Source organism: Ornithorhynchus anatinus, chromosome 7 (genome assembly GCF_004115215.2).
Source record: "Ornithorhynchus anatinus isolate Pmale09 chromosome 7, mOrnAna1.pri.v4, whole genome shotgun sequence".
Classification (NCBI taxonomy): Eukaryota; Metazoa; Chordata; class Mammalia; order Monotremata; family Ornithorhynchidae; genus Ornithorhynchus; species Ornithorhynchus anatinus.
Window position 1 is genome coordinate 44,561,846 of NC_041734.1, and position 26,418 is coordinate 44,588,263.

At 44.8% G+C, this 26,418-nt stretch overlaps 1 protein-coding gene across 2 annotated transcripts in view; it reads left to right on the forward strand.

Annotated features, from left to right (window-relative positions):
• Positions 1–5,144: 5,144 nt before the first annotated feature.
• The window catches only part of LOC100080375 (LIM domain containing preferred translocation partner in lipoma), a 721,700-nt gene continuing 700,426 nt past the window's right edge, over positions 5,145–26,418 (forward strand). The window contains exon 1 of one of the 2 annotated variants that reach the window (XM_029068642.2): positions 5,145–5,255. The gene's annotated coding sequence lies outside the window, so the exon portion shown is untranslated. Of the gene's footprint in view, positions 5,256–21,695; positions 21,773–26,418 lie in introns of those variants that run through there. The other variant, XM_029068641.1, reaches the window with a different exon arrangement.

Consider the following 26,418-nt stretch of genomic DNA (forward strand, 5'->3'; position numbering starts at 1 on the left):
AGAGAGGGAAAAGCAGCGTGGCTCAGTGGAAAGAGCACGGCCTTTGGACTCAGAGGCTATGGGTTCAAATCCCAGCTCTGCTACTTGTCAGCTGTGTGACTGTGGGCAAGTCACTTAACTTCTCTGTGCCTCAGTTACCTCATCTGTAAAATGGGGATTAAGACTGTGAGCCCCACGTGGGACAACTTGATTCCCCTGTGTCTACCCCAGCGCTTAGAACAGTGCTCGGCACATAGTAAGCGCTTAACAAATACCAACATTATTATTATTATTATTATTATTATTAAAAGAAACAGAGGAGGGAGAAGGTCCATGAGCTCCAAGCAGCCTTGGTCTTGAATGACCCACTCCACATGCCTGGGAATTAGTGTAGTTACTGGTGCTGCTCAAAAATACCAGACCCTGATTGGTTGACATCCTCTCTATTGCCCGCCCCTGCCCCACGTAGCCTGCCCTCCCCCCCCCCAAACAACCCCACACAACTGGACAAGGTACATATTGCCGAACACCAGGCCATCTTCTATAGAACTGGGCAATGGCCACCCAATCAGGAATATCAGGAGCCAAACAGGGCGGGGTTAGTAGAGCCCACTGACCAGATCAAAGAATGGACAGTTCTTGGAATCAGGGCAGATAGTTTTTCTCAGGCAGTTGGAGTTGAGATCTGCTAGAGTACAAGGGGACTTGTTCCCCCAGTGGAGGTCAAAGCAGATCAAAGACAAAACTGGAGAGTTAACATACAGATATCAGGGCAGGCAGCAGACAAAGCAGGAGAATCAGTATACACAGTTCAGGTCCAGGAGCAAAAACTGGCAAAAGGCTTAAACTCTGGAGAGAACGTCAGTCTGCCTGGTGCAGATAGTGGGGCGTGAGAGCTGTTTAAGAGGGATCTGATGAAAATTACCTGCAAGTAGAGCAATTTGCCAGCCCTGCCAAGTGCTATCCTGAGGTAACCTCTTACCTTGCTTACCATCTGAAGCTGCCCCTAGGGAAAACTATGAAGAAGGAGACAATTCCAGGGTGTGGCGTGGATGTTTCTGCTGCTTTCTTCCTCCTAATCTTGGATCGTTGTTCCTGCCCCACAGGAAATTCTATCTACTAACAGTCTGCAAGAAATCAATACAGATGATTCAATTCTCTAATTGAATATCTTTTTATTCTATTTAATACTAATGTGTTAGCTTGTTCATAATCTTCCATAGAATCTTGGCGATTTGCAGGTTGATTTAAGCTCAGCCTGGTTATGAATGCATAACTGCAGAAGAAGCCCATCCCTAGGAAAGAGTTTTGACATGTTTAGTGACTGGGAAGTCAAATCCAACATGGCAGTGCCCCAGATTGCTGAGCATTAGGTTGGCCATTCATTCAGTTTTCAGGGGATTCTGTCCACTCTCCATAACTAGGGACAGAATGGATAGGGGGCAGAGGGGCAGAGAAGCAGCATGGCCTAGTTGATAGAGCACAGGCCGGGGAATCAGAAGGACCTGGGTTCCAATCCTAGCTCTGCCACTTATCTGCTGTGTGACCTTGGGCAAATCACTTAACTTCTCTGTGTCTCAGCTATCTCATGTGTCAAGTGGGGATGAAAACTGTGAGCCTCATGTGGGACATGGGCTGTGTCCAAACTGATTACCTGGTATCTACCCAAGGACTTAGTCTAGTTCTTGGCACATAATAAGCACTTAACAAATACCACTAAAAAAAAAAAATGGATGAGTTTTATCAGAGGCTACCCTAAAATAATAACAATGTTGGAATTTGTTAAGTGCTTACTATGTGCTAAGTACTGTTCTAAACGCTGGGATAAATACAAGGTAATCAGGTTGTCCCACATAAGGCTCACAGTCTTCATCCCCATTTTTACAGATGAGGTTACTGAGGCACAGAGAAGTGAAGTGACTTGCCCAAGGTTACACAGCTGACAAGCGGTGGAGCCAAGATTAGAACCCACGATCTCTGACTCGGAAGCCCAGTCTCTTTCCAGTGAGCCACGCTGCTTCACCTAATGGTGGCATTTGTTAAGCACTTACTATGTACAGAACACTGTTCTAAGTCCTGGGAGGATACAAGGTGATCAGATTGTCCCACATGGGGCTCACAGTCTTAATCCCCATTTTTTTTACAGACGAGGGAACTGAGGCACAGAGAAGTTAAATGACCTAACCAAAGTCACACAGCTGACAAGCGACGGAGCCGGGATTTGAACCCATGACCTCTGACTCCCCAGGCCATGCTCTTTCCACTGAGCCATGCTGCTTCTCCTAGGACAGTGTGAAATTTCTAAGGCACACTGTTTTTTGTCAGCACACTGATTAGGAATCCTTTTTTCTTAGGGATCTTTTTTAATATAGTGATCAGGAATCATAATTATAGCCTAATAATCATTATAATCATTAGGAACATTTTTAAAATGATTAGGAATCATTGCCTTTAAGGGAATTTATAAAGACCAGGATAGCCCTTGATGATTTTGAAATCATGGAAAGATCAAAAAGGTGACCTAGAAATGTACTTTCATATCGGATTAAAAATACAAGATCCTATTTCTTCTTTCTTTCCTTAAACAAATAGAAAAAAATGGTCAGAAATACTGGTGTCTCTATCCAACACAGTTGGCCTCAAAGTACCCAACAGTAAAGACATCAAAGTCTCGGAAGTTATAAATTTTCATTTTCCACTGAATGTGCTGTGTAACTGTAGGTATGCAAATGGCCTTCCATTTCCTCTTCCACCTCTCTGCTGCAGTTTCTTCATCCCTCCAAATGGGCAAAGAATCTCAGAAGCATAGGGCTGGAAAGGCCCTATTCATTTCTGGACCAAAATTATCCCAAAGAGATGATGATGTATCTACCTCATTGCCTAGAATAGTACTTGGCACATAATAAACACTTAACAACTACCATGATGATGATGATGATGATGATGATAAAATAATAATAATAACTAAGCTATGGTACTTGGTAAGTGCTTACTATGTGCCAAGAGCTCTATTAAGGACAGTGGTAGATACAAAATAATCAGATTGGACACAGACCCTATCCCACATAGGGCCTAGAATTTCAGGAGGGAGGGGATGAACTTGCATTTTATCCCCATTTTACAGATGAGGAAACTGAGGCAAAGAGAAGTTAAGTGAATTGCCCACGATAGCTGCCAAATAGCGAACATGGGAATAGAGCTTTGTCCACTAGGCACTGTTGAGTTTTTCTAAGAATTGTCAAGAGAAGATTCCACATCTTCTGATTGTACATTCACAATGTCACAACTGTTGTACTGTCCAAGCGCTTAGTACAGTGCTCTGCACACAATAAGTGCTCAATAAATGTGATTGCATGAATGAACTGTCTTCATGAAATGAGTTTTGTGAAACCTATATCCACCAGCCTCAGTTCAAACCTATTTCCTTCAGTTTTGTCCTTAAGTGGAGCTGGAGGAAAGTTGGTCACTAGATTCTCCGTAATGACTCTTCACACGCTTAAGGATGGTTTTTAAGTGGCCTCACAGGTCTCTTTTCTCTAGGTTAAATAATTTGAGTTCCTTTGGCTTTTCATCATGGGTCATATATTCCCACCTTGTAATCATCTTTGTGGCTCCTTCCTGGCTAATCTCATAGGATGGTTGTGAAGAATAACTAATACATACCTTTGTAAAGCACTTTGGAATTAAGAAGTATTATGAAACCGTGTCTGCCACGCTGAACCAGCAGAATAAACTAGTCCGTATTCAAAGGGAGCAGAATAAAGGATTCAAGGAACTAAAAGAAAAAACTTCCCACTGCCTAACTACATTTCCCATGCATGGTGCTGATAATTTCTGGAGGGAATTTCTTCCAGAGAAACTGAAACTTCAATAAGGACAGACAGAACCTTTTGGGAGAAAGCAAAAGGGCAGAGAAGACACACTTTAAACAAAGTTGTCAAGGATATTCTGCAGAATTCTAGAATAATGCCAGATGATCGTTCATTACATTTTACCCAAATTAATAACTGGACAAGATTTCTGTTCAAAAATGATCCACTCTAGTTTTAAATTCACACGAGAATGGTAAACTATCAAAATGTATTTGAAAAACTGATCTGTTGCAAATCAGTAGTGTTTGTTGGGTGTCAACATGTGCAGAGACAGAACTGGTGTTTGGGAGAGTACCTCAGAGGTAAAAAGATAGGATTTCTGCCCTTAAGGAGTTTACAGCCTAATGGGGCAGGCAAGCACAAAATTATTTGCAGTTAGGAGGAAAAAGAAAATGGAAAGATGTATATGTGAATTAGTAGCAGAGTATGCAAATTAATATGAATAAATATGCTGATATGATGATAATAATAATGGTATATTACAGGCTACCTTGTCCCAGCACCACACTGAGCACTGGGATAGATACAATAATAATGTTGGTATTTGTTAAGCGCTTACTATGTGCCGAGCACTGTTCTAAGCGCTGGGGGAGATACAGGGTAATCAGGTTGTCCCACGTGAGGCTCACAGTTAATCCCCATTTTACAGATGAGGGAACTGAGGCACAGAGAAGTTAAGTGACTTGCCCACAGTCACACAGCTGACAAGACACAAGATAAAGCAGATTGTATCCGGTCCCTGGCCAGCATGGAGATCACTCCGTAAGAGAGAACAAGAAAGGGAATTTTACTTCTATTTTGCAGATGAGGAAATGGAGGCCCAGAGAAGTTAAGTGACTTGCCCTAAGTTACTCAGTAAGAAAAGGATGGAGGTGGAACTAGAACCCAGGTCTTATGATTGACAGTCCTGGGCACTTGTTAGTAAGATATGATCTGGAAAGTAGAAAATTGATCAGGGACAACCTAAAGGAGGGATTTTAGGGTGGTTTTGAAGATGGGGAGTGCTGTGGTCTGTCATATTTGTTGGGAGACAGAGTTCCAGGTAGCAGGGACAGAGAGCTGGTGTGGCTGGGAAGAGTGTAGGATGTAAGTGGGGGAAAGGCAGGTGTAGGAGGCCAGAGATGGTAGAGAACCCTGCAGCCCATGGTCAACAGCCTGGCAGGGTTCAGCATAGGGCTCCCAAAGGTACTGGTGATGAGAGTGGGGAATCTGATTGACAACAGCTGTTTCTGCTTTGCTCAGCCTTAAAGTCAGAGGCAGTGGAATACCATCAGGTGGGTTGTGGGGAGATTGAGGAGGTTTGCCCATTTCACTGGGTCACTACTTCTCCTGTACTCTGGGGCCGAAGAGAGGATGGGCAGAGCAGCAAGACCCTTGGGAAGAAGTGAGAGAGAGAGAGGAGAGGTAGGTTCCACATCAGGCAAATAACTTGAAGTCCTGCAATCTCTCCTGGAGGCCTGACTTGTCTTTACAGGGCAGGGGAATGACTTTGGCGTGGGCCAGGATCAGGGAAAAGCTGGGAGGAAGGCCCTGATGGATGATGTCATATGCAGTAGAGCCCATGGCCAAAGGGAATGGGTCTGGGAGTCAGGAGATTTGGGTTTTAATTCCAGCAGCTCTGCCTGCTGTGTGACCTTGGGCAAGTAATAATGATGATGACATTTGTTAAGCACTTACTATGTGCCCATCACTGTATTAAACTCTGTAGTGGATACAAGCAAATCAGGTTGGACAGTTTCTGTTCTATGTTGGGCTCACAGTCTCAATCTTCATTATACGGATGATGTTTCTGAGGCACAGAGAAATGAAGGTTGTCCACGGTCACACAGCAGGGAAGTTTAGAACACAAGACCTTCTGATTTCCAGGCCCACGCTTTAACCATTATGCCATGCTACTTCTCTGGACTTCAGTTTTCTCACAGCCATTTTTACCTATGACAGGTGCTCTCTGTCCTTCTTAGATTACAGGTCTCATATGGGACAAGGACTACATTCAATCTGCTTATATTGTAATTAACCAGCAATTAGTTCAATGCTTGGTTCATGGTAAGTACTTCAAAGGAAGCAGCATGCTGTAGTGGATAGAGTATGGGTCTGCGTGTCAGAAAGTCTTGGGTTCTAATGCTGGCTCCCCCACTTGTCTGGTGTGTGACCTTGAGCAAGTTGCTTCATTTCTCTGAGCCTCAGTTACCTTATCTGTTAAATGGGGATTGAGACTGTGAATCCCATATGGTTCAGGAACTGTGTTCAACCCAATTTGCTTGTATCCACCCCATGGCTTAGTACAGTGCCTGGAACATAGTAAGTGCTTAACAAAATACCATTATTATTATTACTATTAACAAACACTATGATTACTATTATTATTATTATCAAGTGGGAACAAACCTCTGAGTTCCATTGGGGCCTTCATCTGACCTTGCTTAGATCTATCTTATATATTTCTCTGTGCAATATAAACTTAGTTTCTGCCATAAATGCCAAATTTTCCTTTGGAAAATGGGTGTCAAACTAGAGCAAAGGCTTTTAGAGGAGAGTAAGTGGGACAGATTCAGAGCATCAGGTACACTTTAAAGCGATAACAGATCAGAGAAGCCCATTCTTGAGTCTTTTCGGTCTTTCTAGGAAACTCTTAGTTCTTTTGAGTGTGATAGAAAGCTTCTTAAGTTTTGTTAGAGACCTAGAATAAGTGAAGTTTGGAGTTATCAAAAAGCTGCAGTGGGTAATAATAAAGGTAGTTAAGTGCCAAGGCTTGTACTAAGCATTGGGATAGATACAAGGTAATCAGGTTGGACTTAATCCTTGTCCCACAAGGAGCTCATAGTCTAAATAGGAGAACTAGTATTGAATTCCCATTTTACAGATGAGGAAACTGAGGCACAGAGAAGTTAAGTGATTTGCCCAAGGTCACATAATAGGAAAATAGAGAAACCAGGATTAGAACCCTGGTGCTCTGACTCTCAGGCCTGTGCTCTTCTGTTGGGTAAAACAATAGCTTAGTCACACATCTTTACAACTGGAACCTCACGGGGCAATGATTTCCTTCACCCCAAGAGCAAATGGCTAGCTTTTGCATGGTACTTTACTATGGCCCTCTTCCATGGTGAGGGATCCCTTTAGAAGCCCAAACACTCCAAAAGAATTAGTCAGAGATATTTTTTTAACTCATCTGCCATACCAAGTTTTGTTCTCAAAGCCTAATTTTGGTTTTTGTACACCCTGACATTCAGACAAGTCATGCCAAATTAAAAACTCATTTTTAGAACACGGACTTGAGTTTTGGGGAAGGTGAACAAAAATTTCAGGCGTTCACTCATATGTTTGCAATTTCAAGCCTTATCTCTGTTTTCTTTCTTTTGGATATTCCCGTCTTTTCTGCTCATTCCTTAAGTATCGAGTTTTATTTCCTTACTGAATCATAGAAGATGGCTTTAGTATTGGGATTTTGAGACTATTATGTCACTACAAAATGGGCAGTGCACCCTTTAGGTTATGACTCACCCCATCAGATGACCCATTCTAGCCAATGAAAAGGCCTTAGGAAATAAATACCAACCACAAGTATTGTGATTTGATGAGTTGAACCTGCCTTAAATAGAAGGAACCAGTAATAAAAAATAGGACCTAATTCCACCAAGCTTTAGAACCACCATAGAGGACTCAGCTTTCCAAATACCATCCACTAAATCCCTGTGAGTAGAGACTAGCTGTAGACACACCAAGGTTTAAATGATCTGGCTCTCTCCATGGGACAAAGCCATGGCAAAACCATGATTCAAATTAAGAGTTATAGCTGGTCAAGTTTGCCACTGAATCAGTGGCAGAACAAAGAATTGAAGTCAGGGCTTCAGATTCTCCAACTTAGTCGTAGACTATTCACCCACCAATGTACTATATTAGACAGGCTTGTTTACTAGTTGTCACTGGTAATGTTCCTGGGAATCTCCCTGCTGCAAACAACCAGTCTTAATTGTTGAGCACTAGCACTATAGTGTAGGCAGGTACAGTATAATAGAGTTAGAGCAGCGTGGCTCAGTGGAAAGAGCCCAGGGTTGGGAGTCAGAGATCATGGGTTCGAATCCCGACTCTGCCACTTGTCAGCTCTGTGACTGTGGGCATGTCACTTCACTTCTCTGTGCTCAGTTCCTTCATCTGTAAAATGGGGATGAAGACTGTGAGCCTCATGTGGGACAACCTGATTACCCTGTAACTACCCCAGCGCTTAGAACAGTGCTCTGCACCTAGTAAGTGCTTAACAAATACCAACATTATTATTAGACATGATCCCTGCCCATAAGGAGCTTACAATCTTGAGTATTCTATTCTCCCCTGCCCCTGTTTCCTCTTTATAAGCCTTCCCCCACCTAGACCTTTATTCTTAAACAAGCTTTGTAAAGAATGTGTCCCCTTCCCTGTAGCTTTGGGAAACCTCATGTTTTCCCCACACACACCCCCTCTGAACCCTAAATCCACTCCCATTTTTAAAGAAATCCTCCAACTCCCCAAAGTTAAGGAAAGGGACAGGATTCAAAAAGGATATTAAGAAATGAGGATGGAGGACAGAGCAAGAACTGAGTGCCTGTTAAAAAAAAAAAAAAAAAAATGACAGCATGGCTCAGTAGAAAGAGCCTGGGCTTGGAAGTCAGAGGTAGTGGGTTCAAATCCCCACCCTGCCACTTGTCAGCTCTGTGACTGTGGGCAAGTCACTTCACTTCTCCATGCCTCAGTTGCCTCATCTGTAAAATGGGGATGAAGACAGTGAGCCTCATGTGGGACAACCTGATTACCCCTTATCTACCCCAGCGCTTAGAACAGTGCTCTGCACATAGTAAGTGCTTAACAAATACCAAGATTATTATTATTATTACCTAGCCCCAGGTGACTGCAGCAGGGAGATTTTCTATACCCCTGATGGTGACAATTCATGAGAACTTCAATCTGTCCTGTTAATCCCTCAACACACATTTTGCTTTTACTGGGGGAGAAGAATAGATTTAGGACAAGAGAGAGGAAAAGAAAAAAAAAAGACAGAACATTCTGAATAGCTCTAGGGGTTTGCCCTGAGGGTCTTCCCATCACATAAGAAAGAACAGTATAAATGTAAGGTGCCAGGTATTGTCATTGACAGAGACTCAATCAATTGTGTTTATTAAGTGCCTATGGTGTGCAAAGCATTATATTAAGTGCTTGAGCGCATTCAGTAAAATCATCTCTGCATCAAGCAGAAACTCCTGACTATCCACTTTAAGATAATCAATTCTCTCCCTCCTACTTATCCACCCTTTTCTCCCACTATACCTCAGCTCCCACTCATCCTTCCTCTTAAGCCAACGGATTCACTGTGTCTCATACTCTTTTCTCCTTCTGATGACCTCTTACTCCCACCCTCTGTCCTGCTGGCTGTCCCTGCTCACTTCATATTATGGTATTTGTTCAGTGCCCCCTCAGGGTCACACCTGGAGAGTTTCCAGTACTCTACCAGTATCGACTACAAGAGGGAGAGTCAAACAGAGGCCTATCCATTCCATTCCTAGCTTGGGCAGTGGTTAGCGAGGGTCAGGCAATCAGTTATGTCAAAAACTCAGCTATTCTGGGCAGCAGCGATATGGGAGAGAGTTGAGGGCAGAATCTCAAGTTTACTACGCAGAAAGTGGCAATGGTAAAGCACTTCTGTATTTTTACCAAGAAAACTCTATGGATATACTACCAGAATGATTGCAGATGGAGAGCCGGGCAATCTGGGAGAGATGTGTCTGTGTTGTCGCTAAAGTCAGAAACGACTCGGCATAAGACAAGACAATTTGTTCAGTGCTTACTATGTCAGGCACTGTACTAAGTGCTGGCATAGAGGTAGATACAAGATAATCAAGTTGGACACAGTCCATGTCCCACATGGGGCTCACAGTTTAAATTACCATTTTACAGATGAGGTAAGTGAGGCCCAGAAAAGTCAAGGGACTTGCCCGAAGTTACATAGCAGACAAGTGGCAAAGCCCAGATTAGATCCCAAGTCCTTCTGACTCCCAGACCCATACTAGGCTGTGTTGTTTTTCTTCAAAGCCTTTTTTGAGGCATAGTAGTAGGTAGCCTTGAGGGTTTGTTTTTTTTTCAATAATATTTTTTGAGTGCTTACTGTGTGCAAAGCACTGTACTAAACACTTGGGGATCATACAATACAACAACAAACACACATTTCTGCCCACAGTGAGCTCACAGTCTAGAGGCTTCTTCATCACAGTACAATCTATTCCCATTTATAAGATAAGGCTTAAGTGCACTTGGACTCTTTCCTCACCTGTCTTCCCTCCAACTATCCCACAGTGCTGGAAGAAAGCTGGAATGGAACAGAATGTGGCACTGGGATAAAAGAGGTCCCAAATGAGGGAGGCAGCTGGAATCTAGGCTGGGGAGTGAGAGGCTGCATTAGCCAGACTTCCCTGTCCCCCGTCCCCTCTGTCTCTTTGCTCGCCAACTGTTGCAACCTTGTTTCCCCCATTTCACTTAATAATAATAATGGTGTTTGTTAAGCACTTACTATGTGCCAAGCACTGTTCTGAGCACTGGGGTAGATACAAGGTAATCAGGTTGTCCCACGTGGGGCTCACAGTCTTAATCCCCATTTTACAGATGAGGGAACTAAGGCACAGAGAAGTGAAGTGCCTTGCCCAAGGTCACACAGGAGACAAGTGGCAGAGCCGGGATTAGAACCCACGTACTTTGGCTACCAAGCCCGTGCTCTTGACCAGACTACTTCTCCTCAGGGCCCTGGGTTGCATGCCTGTTGATTTCCTCAGTGGTCAGTTAGCCATTCCTCTGGAAAATCTGCTCACTACCAAGGCAGCAGGGGCCATCAATGGTCTGGTTTGAAGTTTGTTTTTCTTTCACCCCAAACTCAGACACACTGTCCCTAAGTAGCTTCTCTTCTGGCCCACCTAAATCCTGCTTTCAACTCACTCCCATGATATCCTCCAGGGGTTACCCTCTCTTCCCCCTCCCTCCCAGCATGCCCCAAGTTTCCTCCTATCCCCTGCTCACTAACCCCTGGCATTTTCCACTTCTTCTTGCCCAGCCTAGGTTGGGGCTGAGACTGTGACAGGGAGGTTTGTTCAGCTGGTCCAGAAGCAGGTGGACTGGACAGAGGGGAGGTTATGCGAGGGCGTGTTTATGGGTGTCTGGGTGTGTGTGGGAATGCCAGTGGGTGGATTATCCACTCTTTCAATGCTGTACTCCATTCACACAGTTAATTGAGAACATACTGTAGCTAGGACAACAAAGGAATCATTGATGGAAAGGTCCTGCTTTTGGCAGAGCCTATGGGAGATAGAACTATGACCAAAAGGGCCTGAAGGAAGAGTAGGAAGCCTAATTCTACAATCCTCTCTTTCTGGGAACATTTCCCAGGGTGCTGAAGGACTACACTTCCCCGGATCCTTTGGAAGATAGTACCCTTATGCTTGGAGATGTCTGGCCAACAGAAGTTGGAGAATCTCAACCAATTAATGCATCAAGCAATGTTTTCAAATCCACAAGAGGAGAACTCTTCCACCCCTCTCCTTCCCCTTCCTACTCTTCCCTCTCTCTCCTATATCTTTCTCCTTACCTACCAATAGTAGTAATAATAATTGCAGTACTTGTTAAGCACTTCCTAGGTCACAACTTTTGTTATAAGAACTGGAGTAGACATAGGATAATTGGGTGAGACAAAATCCCAGTCTAAGGGAGAATAGGTATTGAATTGCCATTTTACAGATGAGGAAACTGAAGCTCAGGGAAGTTTAAGTGACTTGCCCAAGATCACACAGCATCCTCCCTCTCACTTACCCTTCCACCCTTTTCTCATTACTATGCCTCATTATGCCTTCTTTTCCCCCCTTTTCCCTCTGCTCCTCCCCCTCTCCCTTCCCATCCCCTCAGCACTGTACTCGTCTGCTCAACTGTATGTATTTTCATTACCCTATTTATTTTGTTAATGAAATGCACATCGCCTCGATTCTATTTAGTTGCCATTGTTTTTACGAGATATTCTTCCCCTTGACTCTATTTATTGCCATTGTTCTTGTCTGTCCGTCTCCCCCGATTAGACTGTAAGCCTGTCAAACGGCAGGGACTGTCTCTATCTGTTGCCAACTTGTTCATTCCAAGCGCTTAGTACAGTGCTCTGCACATAGTAAGCGCTCAATAAATACTATTGAATGAATGAATTTCCCACATGAGCAAGAGTCCAGCATCATACAGCCAAGAGTTCCCCATAACACTGGTGCACTAGGGCCCTCAGGGAACAGCCTGAAAATCAGGGTTGCCACCACCTTCCTTCCGGACACTGCAGGAGACAAGGCTATTCTAAAATACACACACATCTAAAATTGGGGTATTCTAAAAATACACACACATCCTATCCGTTACCAAGACCTGCCGGTTTCACCTCTACAATATCGCCAAGATCCGCCCTTTCCTCTCCACCCAAACGGCTACCTTACTATTACGGGCTCTCGTTATATCTCGGCTAGACTACTGTGTCAGCCTTCTCTCTGACCTCCCTTCCTCCTCTCTCGCCCCGCTCCGGTCTATTCTTCACTCCGCTGCCCGGCTCATCTTCCTGCAGAAACGATCTGGGCATGTCACTCCCCTTCTTAAACAACTCCAGTGGTTGCCTATCGACCTCCGCTCCAAACAAAAACTCCTCACTCTAGGCTTCAAGGCTCTCCATCACCTTGCCCCTTCCTACCTCTCCTCCCTTCTCTCTTTCTACCGCCCACCCCGCACGCTCCGCTCCTCTGCCGCCCACCTCCTCGCCGTCCCTCGGTCTCGCCTATCCCGCCGTCGACCCCTGGGTCACGTCCTCCCGCGGTCCTGGAACGCCCTCCCTCCTCACCTCCGCCAAACTGATTCTCTTTCCCTCTTCAAAACCTTACTTAAAAATCACCTCCTCCAAGAGGCGTTCCCAGACTGAGCTCCTCTTCCCCCTCTACTCCCTCTGCCATCCCCCCTTTACCTCTCCGCAGCTAAAGCCTCATTTTCCCCTTTTCCCTCTGCTCCTCCACCTCTCCCTTCCCATCCCCACAGCACTGTACTCGTCCGCTCAACTGTATATATTTTCGTTACCCTATTTATTTTGTTAATGAATTGTACATCGCCTTGATTCTATTTAGTTGCCATTGTTTTTACGAGATGTTCTTCCCCTTGACGCTGTTTAGTGCCATTGTTCTTGTCTGTCCGTCTCCCCCGATTAGACTGTAAGCCCGTCAAATGGCAGGGACTGTCTCATCTGTTGCCGACTTGTTCATCCCAAGCGCTTAGTACAGTGCTCTGCACATAGTAAGCGCTCAATAAATACTATTGAATGAATAAAATATTCCCAACCCCCCTCATTCCCGGGAGCCTCTGAACAGTGTTTAAACTGAGTTAAGTGTGCAGGGGTTAGTACCTGCCTAGAGCCATGAGGAGCAGAGGACCTTCCCTGCTCACCCGTAATGAACCTTGTTTTTACTGTTGTCATTTAAAATTTAATTTTAGCATGAGTTTTATCTCTTTCTCCCTATCCGGGTGGTTATCCTCCATCTTGCCTTGTGTGCTTCCATGATCCTCCAAGCCATTTAGAAAATATCCAGTCTCCCTCTGGCTCTGTAGCACTCTGTGACATAAGCAGAGCTGTCCTGGTTCTGATGATGTGATTTCATTCTTCAGCCTGATAAGTTGGCAAGTTTGTTGCTACTTTTATCTAATTCCCAGATTTGAAGAATGGTGTCATTCTTAGACCTTATTGCCCAGTTCTGGCACCTGCACACCAAGGTCTGATGTCCTGTAAATTTCTCTGTACATCCCAGTTTCTTCAGGCCGGGAGGCCTTGCCTCTAAAGGGCTGAAAGTGGGCCCTGGAGTAAATGATGGAAAACTCGAGGAGAAGGGAAGTGCAGTTTCTCATTCCCTCTGGCCCTGGCCCTGCAGTGGACTCCAAACCCCTTTTAAATCCTCTTCCCCTCAGAGCTTCCCTCCCTCTCCCTGCCAGCCTCCAGAAAGTCTGTGACATGACTCTTAATGTTAGCAGTCTTGGATGCTTTGTGTAATATCTTAAGTTAGTAACCTTCAGGCTACCACATTTTGGTGGATTGAGATAACAGATCTGTCTGAGAAGAGGAAGAACAGTGATAAGTAACGGACACACTTTTGACTTAAAATATTTAAAAGCAGATTTTTTATTAAGGAAAAAGTAACTATTTCAAAGAAAATGTTGCTCATCTTTGCTATTATGGCTGTAGAAATCAATAATCAGGCTTCCATGCTTCCAGATAAGTCTTCTGATAACAAGAGAAAGTTTTGCAGGTGGTAACAAGTTTCTAATGTCCACACAAAAAGCCATATTCTGAAAGGAAGCTTGCAGAATAGTGTCTGGGTAGCCAGAGTGGAAAAGGTAACTTGAACAGACAGTAAGATCAGTCTCTTCATCCATATTGAAGGAGCACCCTCAATGAGTTAAGTACTCTAGTTGTAAATCTTGACCTCCACTCTTAAAGACCTGATTACATCAGAAATGTAAGAGCACACGATATGCAGAGGGCAGTAGAACTGTTGGTCTCTCATGGGTTTTTCCAGCAACTCTTGAATATATAGATAGTATTCATTCCTTTATTGAGCACTTACTGTGGGCAGAGCACTATATTAAACCTTTGGGAAAGTACAATACAGCAATAAAGAGAGTTCCTTGCCCACAAACAGCTCACAGCCTGGGGTGTGGGGGGGAGATAGACAGCAATACAAATAAACAGACACCAATATAAATAAAATTACAGATATATACATAAGTGCTGAGGGGCGGGGAGAGGGGAAAGAGCAAAGGGAGCAAGTCTGGCTTAGTCTGGGAAGGCCTCTTGGAAGAGTATGCCTTCAGTAAGTCTTTCAAGTTGGGGGAGAGTAATTGTCTGGCCAATTTGAGGAGGGAGGGTGTTCCAGGTCAGAGGTAGGGTGTGGGCCAGAGGTTGAAGGCGAGACAGGCAAAATCGATGCACAGTGTGAAGGTTAGCACCAGAGGAACTAAGTGTGAGGGCTGGGCTGTAGAAGAAGGGTAGTGAGGTGATGTAGGAGTGGGCAAGGTGGCGTAGTGCCTTAAAGCAAATGATGAGGAGTTTTTGTCTGATATGGAGGTGGATAGGCAACCACTGGAGATTTCGAGGAGGGGGGGTGATATGTCCTGAACATTTCTGTAGAAAGAGAATCCAGGCAGTGGAATGAAGTATGGACTGGAGTGGGGAGAGACAGGAGGATAGTAATAATAGTGGCATTTGTTAAGCACTTACAATGCATCAGGCACCGTACTAAGTACTGGGGTGAATACAAGCAAATTAGGTTGGACACAATCCCTCTCCCAGATGGGGCTCCCAGTCTCAATCCCCATTTTAAAATGAGATAACTGAGGCACAAAGAAGTTAAGTGACTTGCCCAAGGTCACAAAGCAGACAAGTGGCAGTGCCAGGACTGGAACCCATGATCTTCTGATTCTCTGGATCTCAATTTCCTTATCTGTTTGCTCATTCAATACTTGTTCTCCCTCCTATTAAGATTGTGAGTTCCATGCAGGACGGAACTGTGTCTGACCTGGTTATCCTGTACCTACGGCAGCTTGGCAATACGTGGTACACAGAAAGCACAAATACAATAATGAATGCCTTACTGAATTGATACAAAATATCCTAGGATGCAATCTCCCTACCTTCGTCTAGCTAAACCTTTGGCTACCCATCATGCTGCTATAAGAGGCATGTAGGAATTATTATTTTTTTTTAACCCGGCAGTAGTTGTGCCCTGTGGGGCCATGACCAGAGCAAATAAAATCTTTCTTCTGTGACAGCATACCTGTTCAATTACCCATGCAGGAAAGCAAGAGCACTGGCAGAGTGAAATATGTAAATATTGCAGTTTAAATAATTTTTTGAGCTTTAATAAGTAGTCCTCATAAAATAAAGGGAAACAAAATCAAATCTGTTTCTCCTCCCTGCATCTGCTATAGCGATCAAGCAAAACTTCCTTAATTGTAATCAGAGGTAGGAATGTATTTTCATGGTTATGTAAAGTGATGGGAATAACCTGAAGCCGTGGTGCTTTTTAAAATCTAATTGTGTATTTAGCAATCAACTCAATATCTTTTTAGGCTCTTCTCTTAGCCAAAGAAAAAGATTCCAAGCCCCCAGCAGGCAGGGTATGTACTTACAGTACTCTACTCGGCAAATAGAGAAGCAGTATGGCCTCCTGGATAGAGCCTGAGAGTTAAGAGGACCAGGTTTCTAATCCTGGTGCTGCCACTTATCTGTTGTGTGACTTTAGGCAAATCGCTTAATTGCCCTGTACTTCAAATGCCTCATCTGTAAGATTGGGATTAAGACTGTGTCCTCCCTGATTACTTTGTACCTACCCCAGTGCTTTGTGCAGTGCCTAGTACATAGTAAACACTTCACAAATAAAATAGAAATTGAACTGATTCCAATGTTTCTTGATGTTGCAAATGCTGGCAGAGTATTTAGTAATAGTAGTAATAGTATTTAGTAATAATAGTAACATTCATTGAGCATCCAGTTGATACGGCACAGTCTCCTAGGTGTTCAAGAAGCTCAGAATAAGGGAAGTGACATGTTCCCTGTCCACCACTAACTTACACTCTAACAAAGGAGACAAGCATATGAACTAGAGAGAGCAATTTTTTTAAAAAGCTATATATACATGAATGCTAAGGGGAGTGCAAATAAGATAATTAAAGTGCTAGAGTTGGTTGAAGGTGTGATATGGCATAATCACAGGGTAAGCAATCATATTTATTGAGCACTTACTATGTGTGGAACGTGTGTATTGAGTGCTTGGGAGAGTACAATATAATAGAGTTGGTAGACAAGTTCTCTGCCCATAATGAGCTTACAGTCTAGAGGGTGAGACAGACATTAATATAAATTGATAAATTACATACATGCAACAATGCTTGGCACATAGTAAGTGCTTAACAAATACTGAATAAAGGGTGAATAAAGGGTGAAAAATCCAAGGGTAAGGGTGATGCAGAAGGGAATGGGAGAAGAGGAAATGAGGATTTGGTGGGGAAGGCTTCTTGGAGGAATGTGCTTTGGAGGAGATGAGAAATACCCTGTTTTATGAATTTTAGGTTTTCTGGGTTTTCCTCCTCAAAGTCTGGCTCTCAGGTAGATATATTGCTCAGAAAATAGAGCTATTTGATACAACTTCCAGGGGTGAATTACACTTAAAAATCCAAATTCAAATACAAACAAAATGAACCCTTCATGACACTGCACTGTTTTTTTGTGAGTGCTACATTTAACAACATATTAAGATTCATGCTTAGCATTTCCATTCTACAAAAATTGACAGAGCTAAATGTCATTTTAAGAGGCCAATCAACCTGAATAATTAATTTTTATTTCCTAAATCCTAGATAGATTTAGGACTTCATGTATCCTACAAATGTTAAACCTGTGTCTACACCACTACTTTGCAAGACGTTACTAATTACCATGATGACTAAAGTAGGAACATAACAGTCGGATATTCCGCAACCAGAGGTTTAACTTTTTTTCATAATTCAATTTAAAAGAAAAATAGGGACCCTCAAAGATGAATACACTCTATTAAAGTGGAATTATAGGAATTTATATTCTCCATTTCAGGCATTTTATAGAAGTATATAGTTTTTCAGAGAGGCTGCCTTTGGCAAAGTAGAGGCCATTAAGTGATCTCTTTTTTCATTCATTCAATTGAATTGAGTGCTTACTGTGTGCAGAGCACTGTACTAAGCGCTTGGGAGAGTACAATATGACAGACATATTCCCTGCCCACAATGAGCAGACAGTCTAGATATTACATTACTGACAGAAATCAATACAAATAAACTATAGATATGTAACTAAGTGCTGTGGGGCTGGGGATGAGAGGAGAATAAAGGGAGCATGTCTTGCAACCCTGCATAGCAGGGCTATGCAGAAGGGAATGCGGGAAGAGGAAAGGTGGGGGACTTAGACTGGGAAGGCCTCCTGGAGGAGATGTGCCTTCACTAAGGCTTTGAAAGGGAGGAGAATAATTGTCAGTCGGATTTAAGGAGGGAGGGCATTCCAGGCCAGGTGTAGGACGTGGGGTAGGGGTCTGCTGCGAGATAAACTAGAGTGAGGCACAGTGAAGCACTCTAAAGGAGTGAAGTGTGCGGGCTGGGCTGTTAAAGGAGAGTAGCAAGGTGATTTAGGAGAGGGCAAGGTGGTGGAGTGTTTCAAAGACAATGATGAGGAGTTTTTGTTTGTTGCGGAGGTGAATGGGCAACCACTGAAGCTATTTGAGGAGTGGGGTGAAAAGTCCTCAACGTTTCTGTAAAAAGATGATCCAGGCAGCAGAGTGAAGTATGGACTGGAGTGGGGAGGGACAGGAGGCTAGGAGATCAACAAGGCGCCTGATGCAGTAATCCAGGCGGGATAGGCTGACTATAGGACACTGCCCCTGTAAGTATACATTAAACGAAACTGGTTTCTGAATAAAATCAATTCAAAACACCAATCCCTATCTCACTAGTTTACTATAAAAATTCAGCGAAGTTAAGGCTTTGCTCCATTATGAAAATAAACACTTTAAAAAAACTGTTTCTTACCTGATTTTTTTATGGTATTTGTTAAGCTCTTACTAAGTGTCTAACACTGCTCTGAGCGCTGGGGTAGGTTGATGGGGATGAGTGTGAGAACAAGAAGTATGAAAGTAGTTGATGGTTAGGCTGGAGTGGAGGAGGAGTGAAGTGAAAGGGAAGATGGAAAGAAAGAAAAGAAAATATTCTTGAGGGCAGAATGCCGCTGGAGATGAGATGGGATAACAAAATTAGCATTTTTCTTTATGGCACTTCATTAGCCACTCTGATCCACTCCCCAGTAACAGAGCCAAACTTCACTTATGACAAATCGAAGGGGCTGCTCTGGAGTTTAGGGGGACCCTGTAGACCGACTATCCCGAATTGCAGTTTTCCCAGTAGCAGGTCTGAGGTGAAATGAAATGAATACTTCATTCCCCAGTGGATGGATAAGCCTGTGGACGCAATACAAGTTTGAACAATGCATGATTGTGGACTGATTAATAGTTCTTGGGTGAACTTTAGTTCAATTGTTCTCCTAAGTGATGTCATTGTAAAGGTTTGTGTGATGTAAATATACGGTGATATTACAATGGTTTGATGGCTTGCATTTCCTGGAGAAAGCCCCTGCCCTCAAGGAACTTATATGGGGATATGGAATTCATTTGAAAGCTCCCAATGTCAAGGTTTTTGTTTTTTGTTTCTATCGTGTGTTCCTGAATGGGGGCGGGGTGTGGGTGGGGAGGGGGTGGAAGCCTTGATCTATTAAATAAGAGTTGGCAGGACATTACTGGTCTGAGCAAGTATTGTAGCACAACTATTCATCAGGGCGAGTTTACATGTGTACTGGAAAAAGTGGAAGATAGATTCAATTTCACTGGTGTGTTTGCTTATATTTTTGTGGGGCAAGGGCTGTGTCTAGGCATATTTCCCCTCAGCACCTTGATACTCACCCCACCCCAACCCCCAAAACACATATCTACATATTCTTACACTCTGATGCTTCCCCGATTACGCTTTCTCCTCCTCTTTTCCCCCGTTTAAATCGTGTTACAAATAATGTGTTTATATTAATATCGGCCTCCCCCTCTAGACTGTAAACTCGTTGTGTGCAGGGAATGTGCCCGTTTGTTACATTGTAGTCTCCCAAATGCTTAGTAGTGTTTTGCACACAATAAGCGCTGAGTAAATACGATTAAATGAATGAATGTACAGCGTTCTGTACATAGTAAGCACCGAATAAATAGCACCGATTGATTAATTGAATCTTCTGGGGGGCAGGAACAACGCATTTTCCTTTTCTTATTCTCTTCCAAACAGTTGAATGCAGCTCTCTACACACAGCAGGTTCCCCTTGAATTCCATGAATGAAAAAGGCTTCTTAGACATGACCCCAGGCTTGGGGATTTGCTTGAGGTTAGACTGAGAGAAATGTCATTAGCTTTAGCAGTCCTGGCACCATTAAACTTTCTCCACTGTACTTCTTTGCTTGTATTTACTTTAAGTTTTTGTTTTTTTGCACAAGCTTACTTTAGGTTTCTATTCAAGCCAGTTTACTCATCCCCACATCAGGTTTTTCTGAGTCCACGTTTTCAAACTGTACATTCCAAGCGCTTAGTACAATGCTCTGCACACAGTAAGCACGCAATAAATACGACTGAATGAACGAACCATGAAACTTATTCGATCTTCGGTGGTGCCGCGAAGTGAGCATTGAAGCTTCACTTTTCACATGCACATAATGATGATGGTATTTGTTAAGCGCTTACTATGTGCCAAGCACTGTTCTAAGCGCTGGCTTAGGTCATTCAGTCGTATTTATTGAGCTCTATGTGCCGAGCACTGTACTAAGCACTTAGCACTGTACTAACCATCTACGGCTACATCTCTACTGCTTAAGAAGTGAGAAAAGGGAATTGTGAATATTATGATCCTTATTTACCGGCCGTCGGAGCAACAAACTACAATGAGAGCAGAGTCATTCATTCAATCGTATTTATTGAACGCTTAATATGCGCAGAGCACTGTACTAAGCGCTTGGAAAGTACAATTCAGCAATCAAGAGAGAGAATCCCTGCCTACAACGGACTCACAGGGTAAGAAGTAGTGTGGCTCAATGGAAAGAGCCCGGGCTTAGGAGTCAGAGCTCATGGGTTCAAATCCCGACTCCTCCGCTTGTCAGCTGTGTGACTTTGAGCAAATAACTTCTCTGTGCCTCAGTGATCTCATCTGTAAAATGGTGATGAAGACTGTGAGCCCCACGTGGGACAACCTGATCACTTTGTATCCTCCCCGGCGCTTAGAAGAGTGTTTTATGCATAGTAAGCGCTTAACAAATACCATAATTATTAAGAAGGGGAGAGGCAGACCTGATCACTTTGTATCCTCCCCGGCGCTTAGAACAATGCTTGGCACTTAGTAAGCGCTTAACAAATGCCATAATTATTATTATTAAGGGGGGAAGCAGATCTGATCACTCTGTATCCACCCCAGCGCTTAGAACAGTGCTTGGCGCATAGTAAGAGCTTAACGCCATAATTATTATTATAAAGAAGGGGGGAAGCAGATCTGATCACTTTGTATCCTCACCGGCACTTAGAACAGTGCTTGGCACATAGTAAGGGCTTAACAAATGGCATAATTATTATTGCGAAGGGGAGGCAGACATCAGAACAAGTCAACAGGCATGCCCCATGGTGACTTTGGGCTGCCATTGACTTGACAGTTTTCCAGTTGAGAAAAATCCCTGGTGGCAGCTGTGGCTGCAGGGGATGGAGGTTGGGTGGGTGAGGGAGGAATCCAAGCTCTCTGGCCCTCACCTTGACACTTTGCAAATGCCATGGGGGACCGTCTTCCAGTCTCTCTGCAAACCCAACTTTTCCTCTCCCTGCAGCTTTGCCACTTCCTCAGGCATTGCACTTCGTAAACTCCTCCCTCGCCTCTAATCCTGCCACGAAGCACCGGGGCGATTCCCCTCCTCTTCCCCTTGCAGAAAGCAGTGCCCACCCCCTAGCCGCTTCCACCTCGGCAGAGGCAGCTTGCAACCGCTTCCAGTCCCCCCCCGGCCCCTTCCCTCCTCGCTTTTCCCTTGCATTGCAATGGCACACGCCTTCCCCATACCTTACATGGACAAATCTGCCGTGGGGAAAGTCAGGAATTCGGGCCCCTGACGTCAGGGAGAATAAGGAGCGGGTGGGGGGGGGGGGAGTAGGAAGGAGTGTGTGAGTGTGTGTGTGTGTGTTGTGGGGGGGTGGGAAGCACCAACCGGCAGCTCCAGCTCTGCAGAAGTTTCACTTTTTGTTTGTGGGTTTGATCCTTGGCCCCGGGTGAGTTTTTTTTTTTTCTCACCCCCCCCCCCCCCCGGATTCGGTAGCTTTAAAAAGCGGGGAGAGCAGAGCAAGGTAAGGGCTGCAGACAGGATGCAAGGCCGGGAGGGAGATGGTGCAGCTGCTGCTGCTGCTGTCCTGGGCAGGGATGGGGGGGGGGGGGACTTGGAGCTAAGGTGCCACCCTTGCAAGGGCAAGAGGGGGGTCGTTCCTCGGGACAATGGGGGGAGGGGAGTCCCTGCTGCAGCTGGGGCACCTCCTCTTTCTCTTCTTCCTCCGCCTCCTCCTCCTCCTCCTCCTCTCGCTGCTGCCGCTGCCGCTCTGGCCGCCTCCTCCCCGAGGTATTGTTGCAAATGCTACTTTACCCCCTCCCCTTCCTCCCTCCCTACCCCCCCGCCACCCCTCCCCGCCTGCTGCGCTGCAAGCTGTGCAGACGAGTGAGGCCCCGGTGCAAGCTCTCCCCGCTTTGCTCCAGTTTTCTCTCTTGCTTTCCCCCCGCACTCGAGCCGAGGCCCCCTGGTTTGCAGAAGGCTCGATGCCCCTTCCCCCGTGCCTCGATTTCCCCCGGCCTCTCTCCCCCCCGGGGTTGTCAGGGGCGGGAGCTGGGATCCCTGCACTCTTGGGGGGCTTCTGCACCTCTTGCTTTGCTCCAAAATCAGCCCCGGAGGGAGTCCTGGGCGAAGTTGGGATCGTTTCCCCCCACCCCACTCCAGTCCCCTCCCCATTTTCTTTCTGGGGGCGGAGCTGCCACCTAGACGACCCGGACTTTCCCCCGGCTTTCCGGCAACAAGTGGGCTTGCTGCAGGGGTGGGTGGGCTTGGGTTCAGCCCCCTGGAGGGTCGGTCGCCTCTCCCCTTGCCTTAGCCATCCCCCCCAGCCTCTGGGTTGGAAGGAGCTCTTCACCCTTCCTAGGCGAGCAGGGCCACCGTCAGAGGTGATGCCACCCCAGGCCTGGCACTCCAGCTTCACCCCAGAGCCCCTGCCCCAGCCTGGCCTGGGCAAGAAAGCCACAACTTCTCTTATTAGTTCACCCTCTTTTTCCTCCCGACCTGCCCTCTCCCCATGGGGTGGTTTAGTATGCGTAATCCAAATTCCTTTCCTACTCATCTGACATTAAATTCAGACCCGCGGTGGGAGAGGGAGTAGGCAAGAGTTAATTCGAAAGCTGGTTACAGTCAGCTGTTTAGAGGGTTTTAAGGCTCAGGTGTGCCCATTTATAGTACAAGTGCTCCCTGTTCTTCAGCATAACAACAACAATGTAACAATAACAATAGAGAAGCAGCATGGCCTGGTGGCAAGAGCATGGGCTTGGGAGGCAGAGGATGTGGGTTCTGATCCCAACCCCGCCGCTCGTCTGCTGTTCAAGTCACTTAACTGCTCGTTGCTTCAGTTACCTCATCTGTAAAATGGGCATTAAGACTGTGAGCCCCATGTGGGATAGGGACTGTGTCCAACCTGATTACCTTGTATTTTCCCCAGTGCTATAACGGTGCTGGGCACAGAGTAAGTGTTTAACAGATGCCATTATTATTATTTAACAGTAGCAAACGGCGTGGCCTAATGGAAAGAGCACAGGCCTGGGAATCAGAGCACCTCGTTTGTAATCTCAGCTCTGCCACTTACCTCCTGTGAGACCTTGGGCAAGTCACTTCACCTCCCTGTGTTTCAATTCCCTCATCTGTACAGTGGGGATTTAATATCTGCTCTCCCTTCTGATTAGACTGTGAGCCCCATATGGGATGTGATTATCTTGTATCTACCCCCAAGGCTTAGTACATTGTTCGGCAATCAGTCAAGGGTATTAATTGAGCATTAATTGTGTGCAGACCACCGTACTAATCATTTGGGAGAGTACAATACAACAGAGTTGGTGGACAAATGATCCCTGCCCACAAGGTGCTTACAGTCTAGCTGGGGAGTAGATGTTAATAAAAATAAATAATTTATATCTATGTACATAAAGTGATGTGGAGCTGAGGGCGAGGTGAATACCAAATGCCCAAAGGGTACAGATCAAAGTGCATAAATGATGCTGAAAGGAGAGGGAGTCTTGTCCTCTGACAAGAGGCCTTCTCATGTAGGAAGACTGACCACCTCATTTCACCCATTCCAACACACAAGATTTAATGCTGTACCTAAACAACCGGAGGGAAAAATTGGTATACTTCACCGAGTGTGGAGCCAGACCCACTCCACTGCTACTGTGAGGATCCTGTGGAGTTCACAGGTCCAAATGGGCCTCTGGTTCCAACTGTGCTAACAAGAAGAACTCATTCTGAAATGGTCCCTGGCACATAGTAAATGCTTAGCAAATACCACATTATTATTACCATTTGTTAAAGGCATACTATGTGTCAAGTGCCAGGCTAAGCCCTGGACGAGATACAAGATAAGCGGATCTAACAATGTCCCTGGTCCACACAGGGCTCGCAGTCTAAAGGGAGAGGGGGACTTCCTTCCTCACCTTGGGTATCAATCAATCAATGGTATTTATTGAACACTTTCTGTGCACAGAGCAGTGTATTTAGCATTTGGGAGAGAACAATGCAATAGAGTTGGTAGGTATTTCCCTTATGATGATGATGGTATTTAAGTGCTAACTGTGTTCCAGGCACTGTACAAAGCCCTGGGGTGGTTACAGGCAAATCAAGTTGGACACAGTTCCTGTCCCATGTGGAGCTCACAATTTCAATCCTCATTTTACAGGAGACGGTAACTGAGGCACAGAGAAGTGAAGTGACTTGCCTAGGGTCATACAGCGTAAAAGTGGCGGAGCTGGGGTTAGAATTTATGACTTTCCGAAACCCAGGATTGTGCTCTATCCCCTATGCCATGCTGCTTTCCCTTATGCCAGCAGCAACTGAATCAGAGGCAGGCGTGGATGGGGTTGCTGTCAGAGGCAGCATTGTGGTCCCCCTCCCCCCAGTGGCTGGGGGCAAAGATCCTAAGGCTGGTTGGTCCATGGCATCTGCCCCCTTTTTCCAACTGTTCAGTAGCCCTAATGGAGTCAGCACACCAAAGTTTAACAATCCCCATGAATTAGGAAGTAAGTCAGGCAGGGCCCTTCTTGTTCTGTTCCATCTCTGTTCCTCCGTTTTCCACCTGTGAAAGGATGAGAAGCATCTGCCATTCTTCCAGCTGCACCTGTTTGGGCTGAGTGTGCAGTAAAGCTTTGGGAAGGGCTTTGAGTCTTCCAGGAAAAGGGGGTAGGGGAAGTGGTGCATTGTTTGAAATTATGGGAAGAGGGACAAAATATCCTAAAGGGAAGGATTTATTCCATGATGATTTCTTCCTTTCACACTCACTGTTCTTCTCTATTCTAACCATGTTGAGAGTCTGAACCCATTTTCCTCCTTGCTAGCCTGGCCATCTTGAAACCAGGTAGATGCACCTGTTCAGCTGCTGAATTTATCATGCAGTTGTGAGGCCTTTTTTTTTTTTTTTAAAGATAATGGAGTAAATTCTTGTTCTTTTCACTGTTTAGGACAATCTTTATCCTGCTGCATTACTTGAGAGTAGGTATTAGGGAGAAGAGAATAGCACATTTGGATATAGTTGAATGATACCCCGAAAAAGACATGAAACAATCTTATACACTTTGAATTAAATAGCCATAAAATAAGTGGATTAACAAATATAGTAATGCGTGCTCCTTCATCTTTACACTGGCTGATGCTCAATAACTGTGCCACTCGTTAACTACAGGCAGGTCAACTGATTCTTCAGTGTTCTACCTGTTGGATCAATTATGTTTTCTTAGTATTTTAAGGGTCTCAGAGTCTTTTTAAAAAGTCAGCTTTTGGGTTTTTTATGAGAAGATGCCCTGTTGATCTTTACATCTTTTAATCTGCCCATTTTCATCCCCTTTTCCTATGTGTAGTCACCCCAATACATTCATTATTGTTTAAATATTTTCACAGTACTTTTTACATGCAAAATGCTTTTACAATAATTCTAACTTACGGTCTCAACACCCCTTGACAGGGACCACTATTGATATCCCTGTCTTGTAGAGGGGACAAAATGTTCAGACACTGAATGAAAATTAGAGCTCACATCGATGCCTCAAAACTGTCTGTCAGCCTCTGTCAGGCAGAAGATATTTATAGGGAACCCACAGTGTTGACCAAGGGAGTCAGGTGCACTGGGGAAAGAGAGAGTCACTGATCTTTTAGAAATAACCTATGAAGAGGAAGCCATTAGCCTTACTTTAGACTGCCCAGGGTGACCAGTAGTAATAGGCCTTGGGAACATCAGGTAAGGAGATGCTTATGAGGTCCCACACGCTAAGCCAAGCATACAGTGTTGTGATACTATTCTGAATGTTGATGGAGAACTGTGTCTGTTTCAGGAGATCCTAGAACATTTCTGCAGGGGGACCCTTGAACTCCTCCCCACCATTTATTTTAGAGCATTTGATGTGCCTCTCAGGTCCATATGAACTGTGCTACCAAGGGTGAGCTGTGGATCTCAGCAGCAGAATCCCGGGCAAAGGGAGGCTCTGCCATGAAAATTTTAAAAGACAGGACATAAAAGTGTCCTGTTCTGCATCCGTTCCAGACTGGTGACACCTGACAACTGGCCCCCTAATTCCCACCTGCATCTTGGAGCCGGATGGGGGCCAAAATTGGAGCCAACTTGGTGAC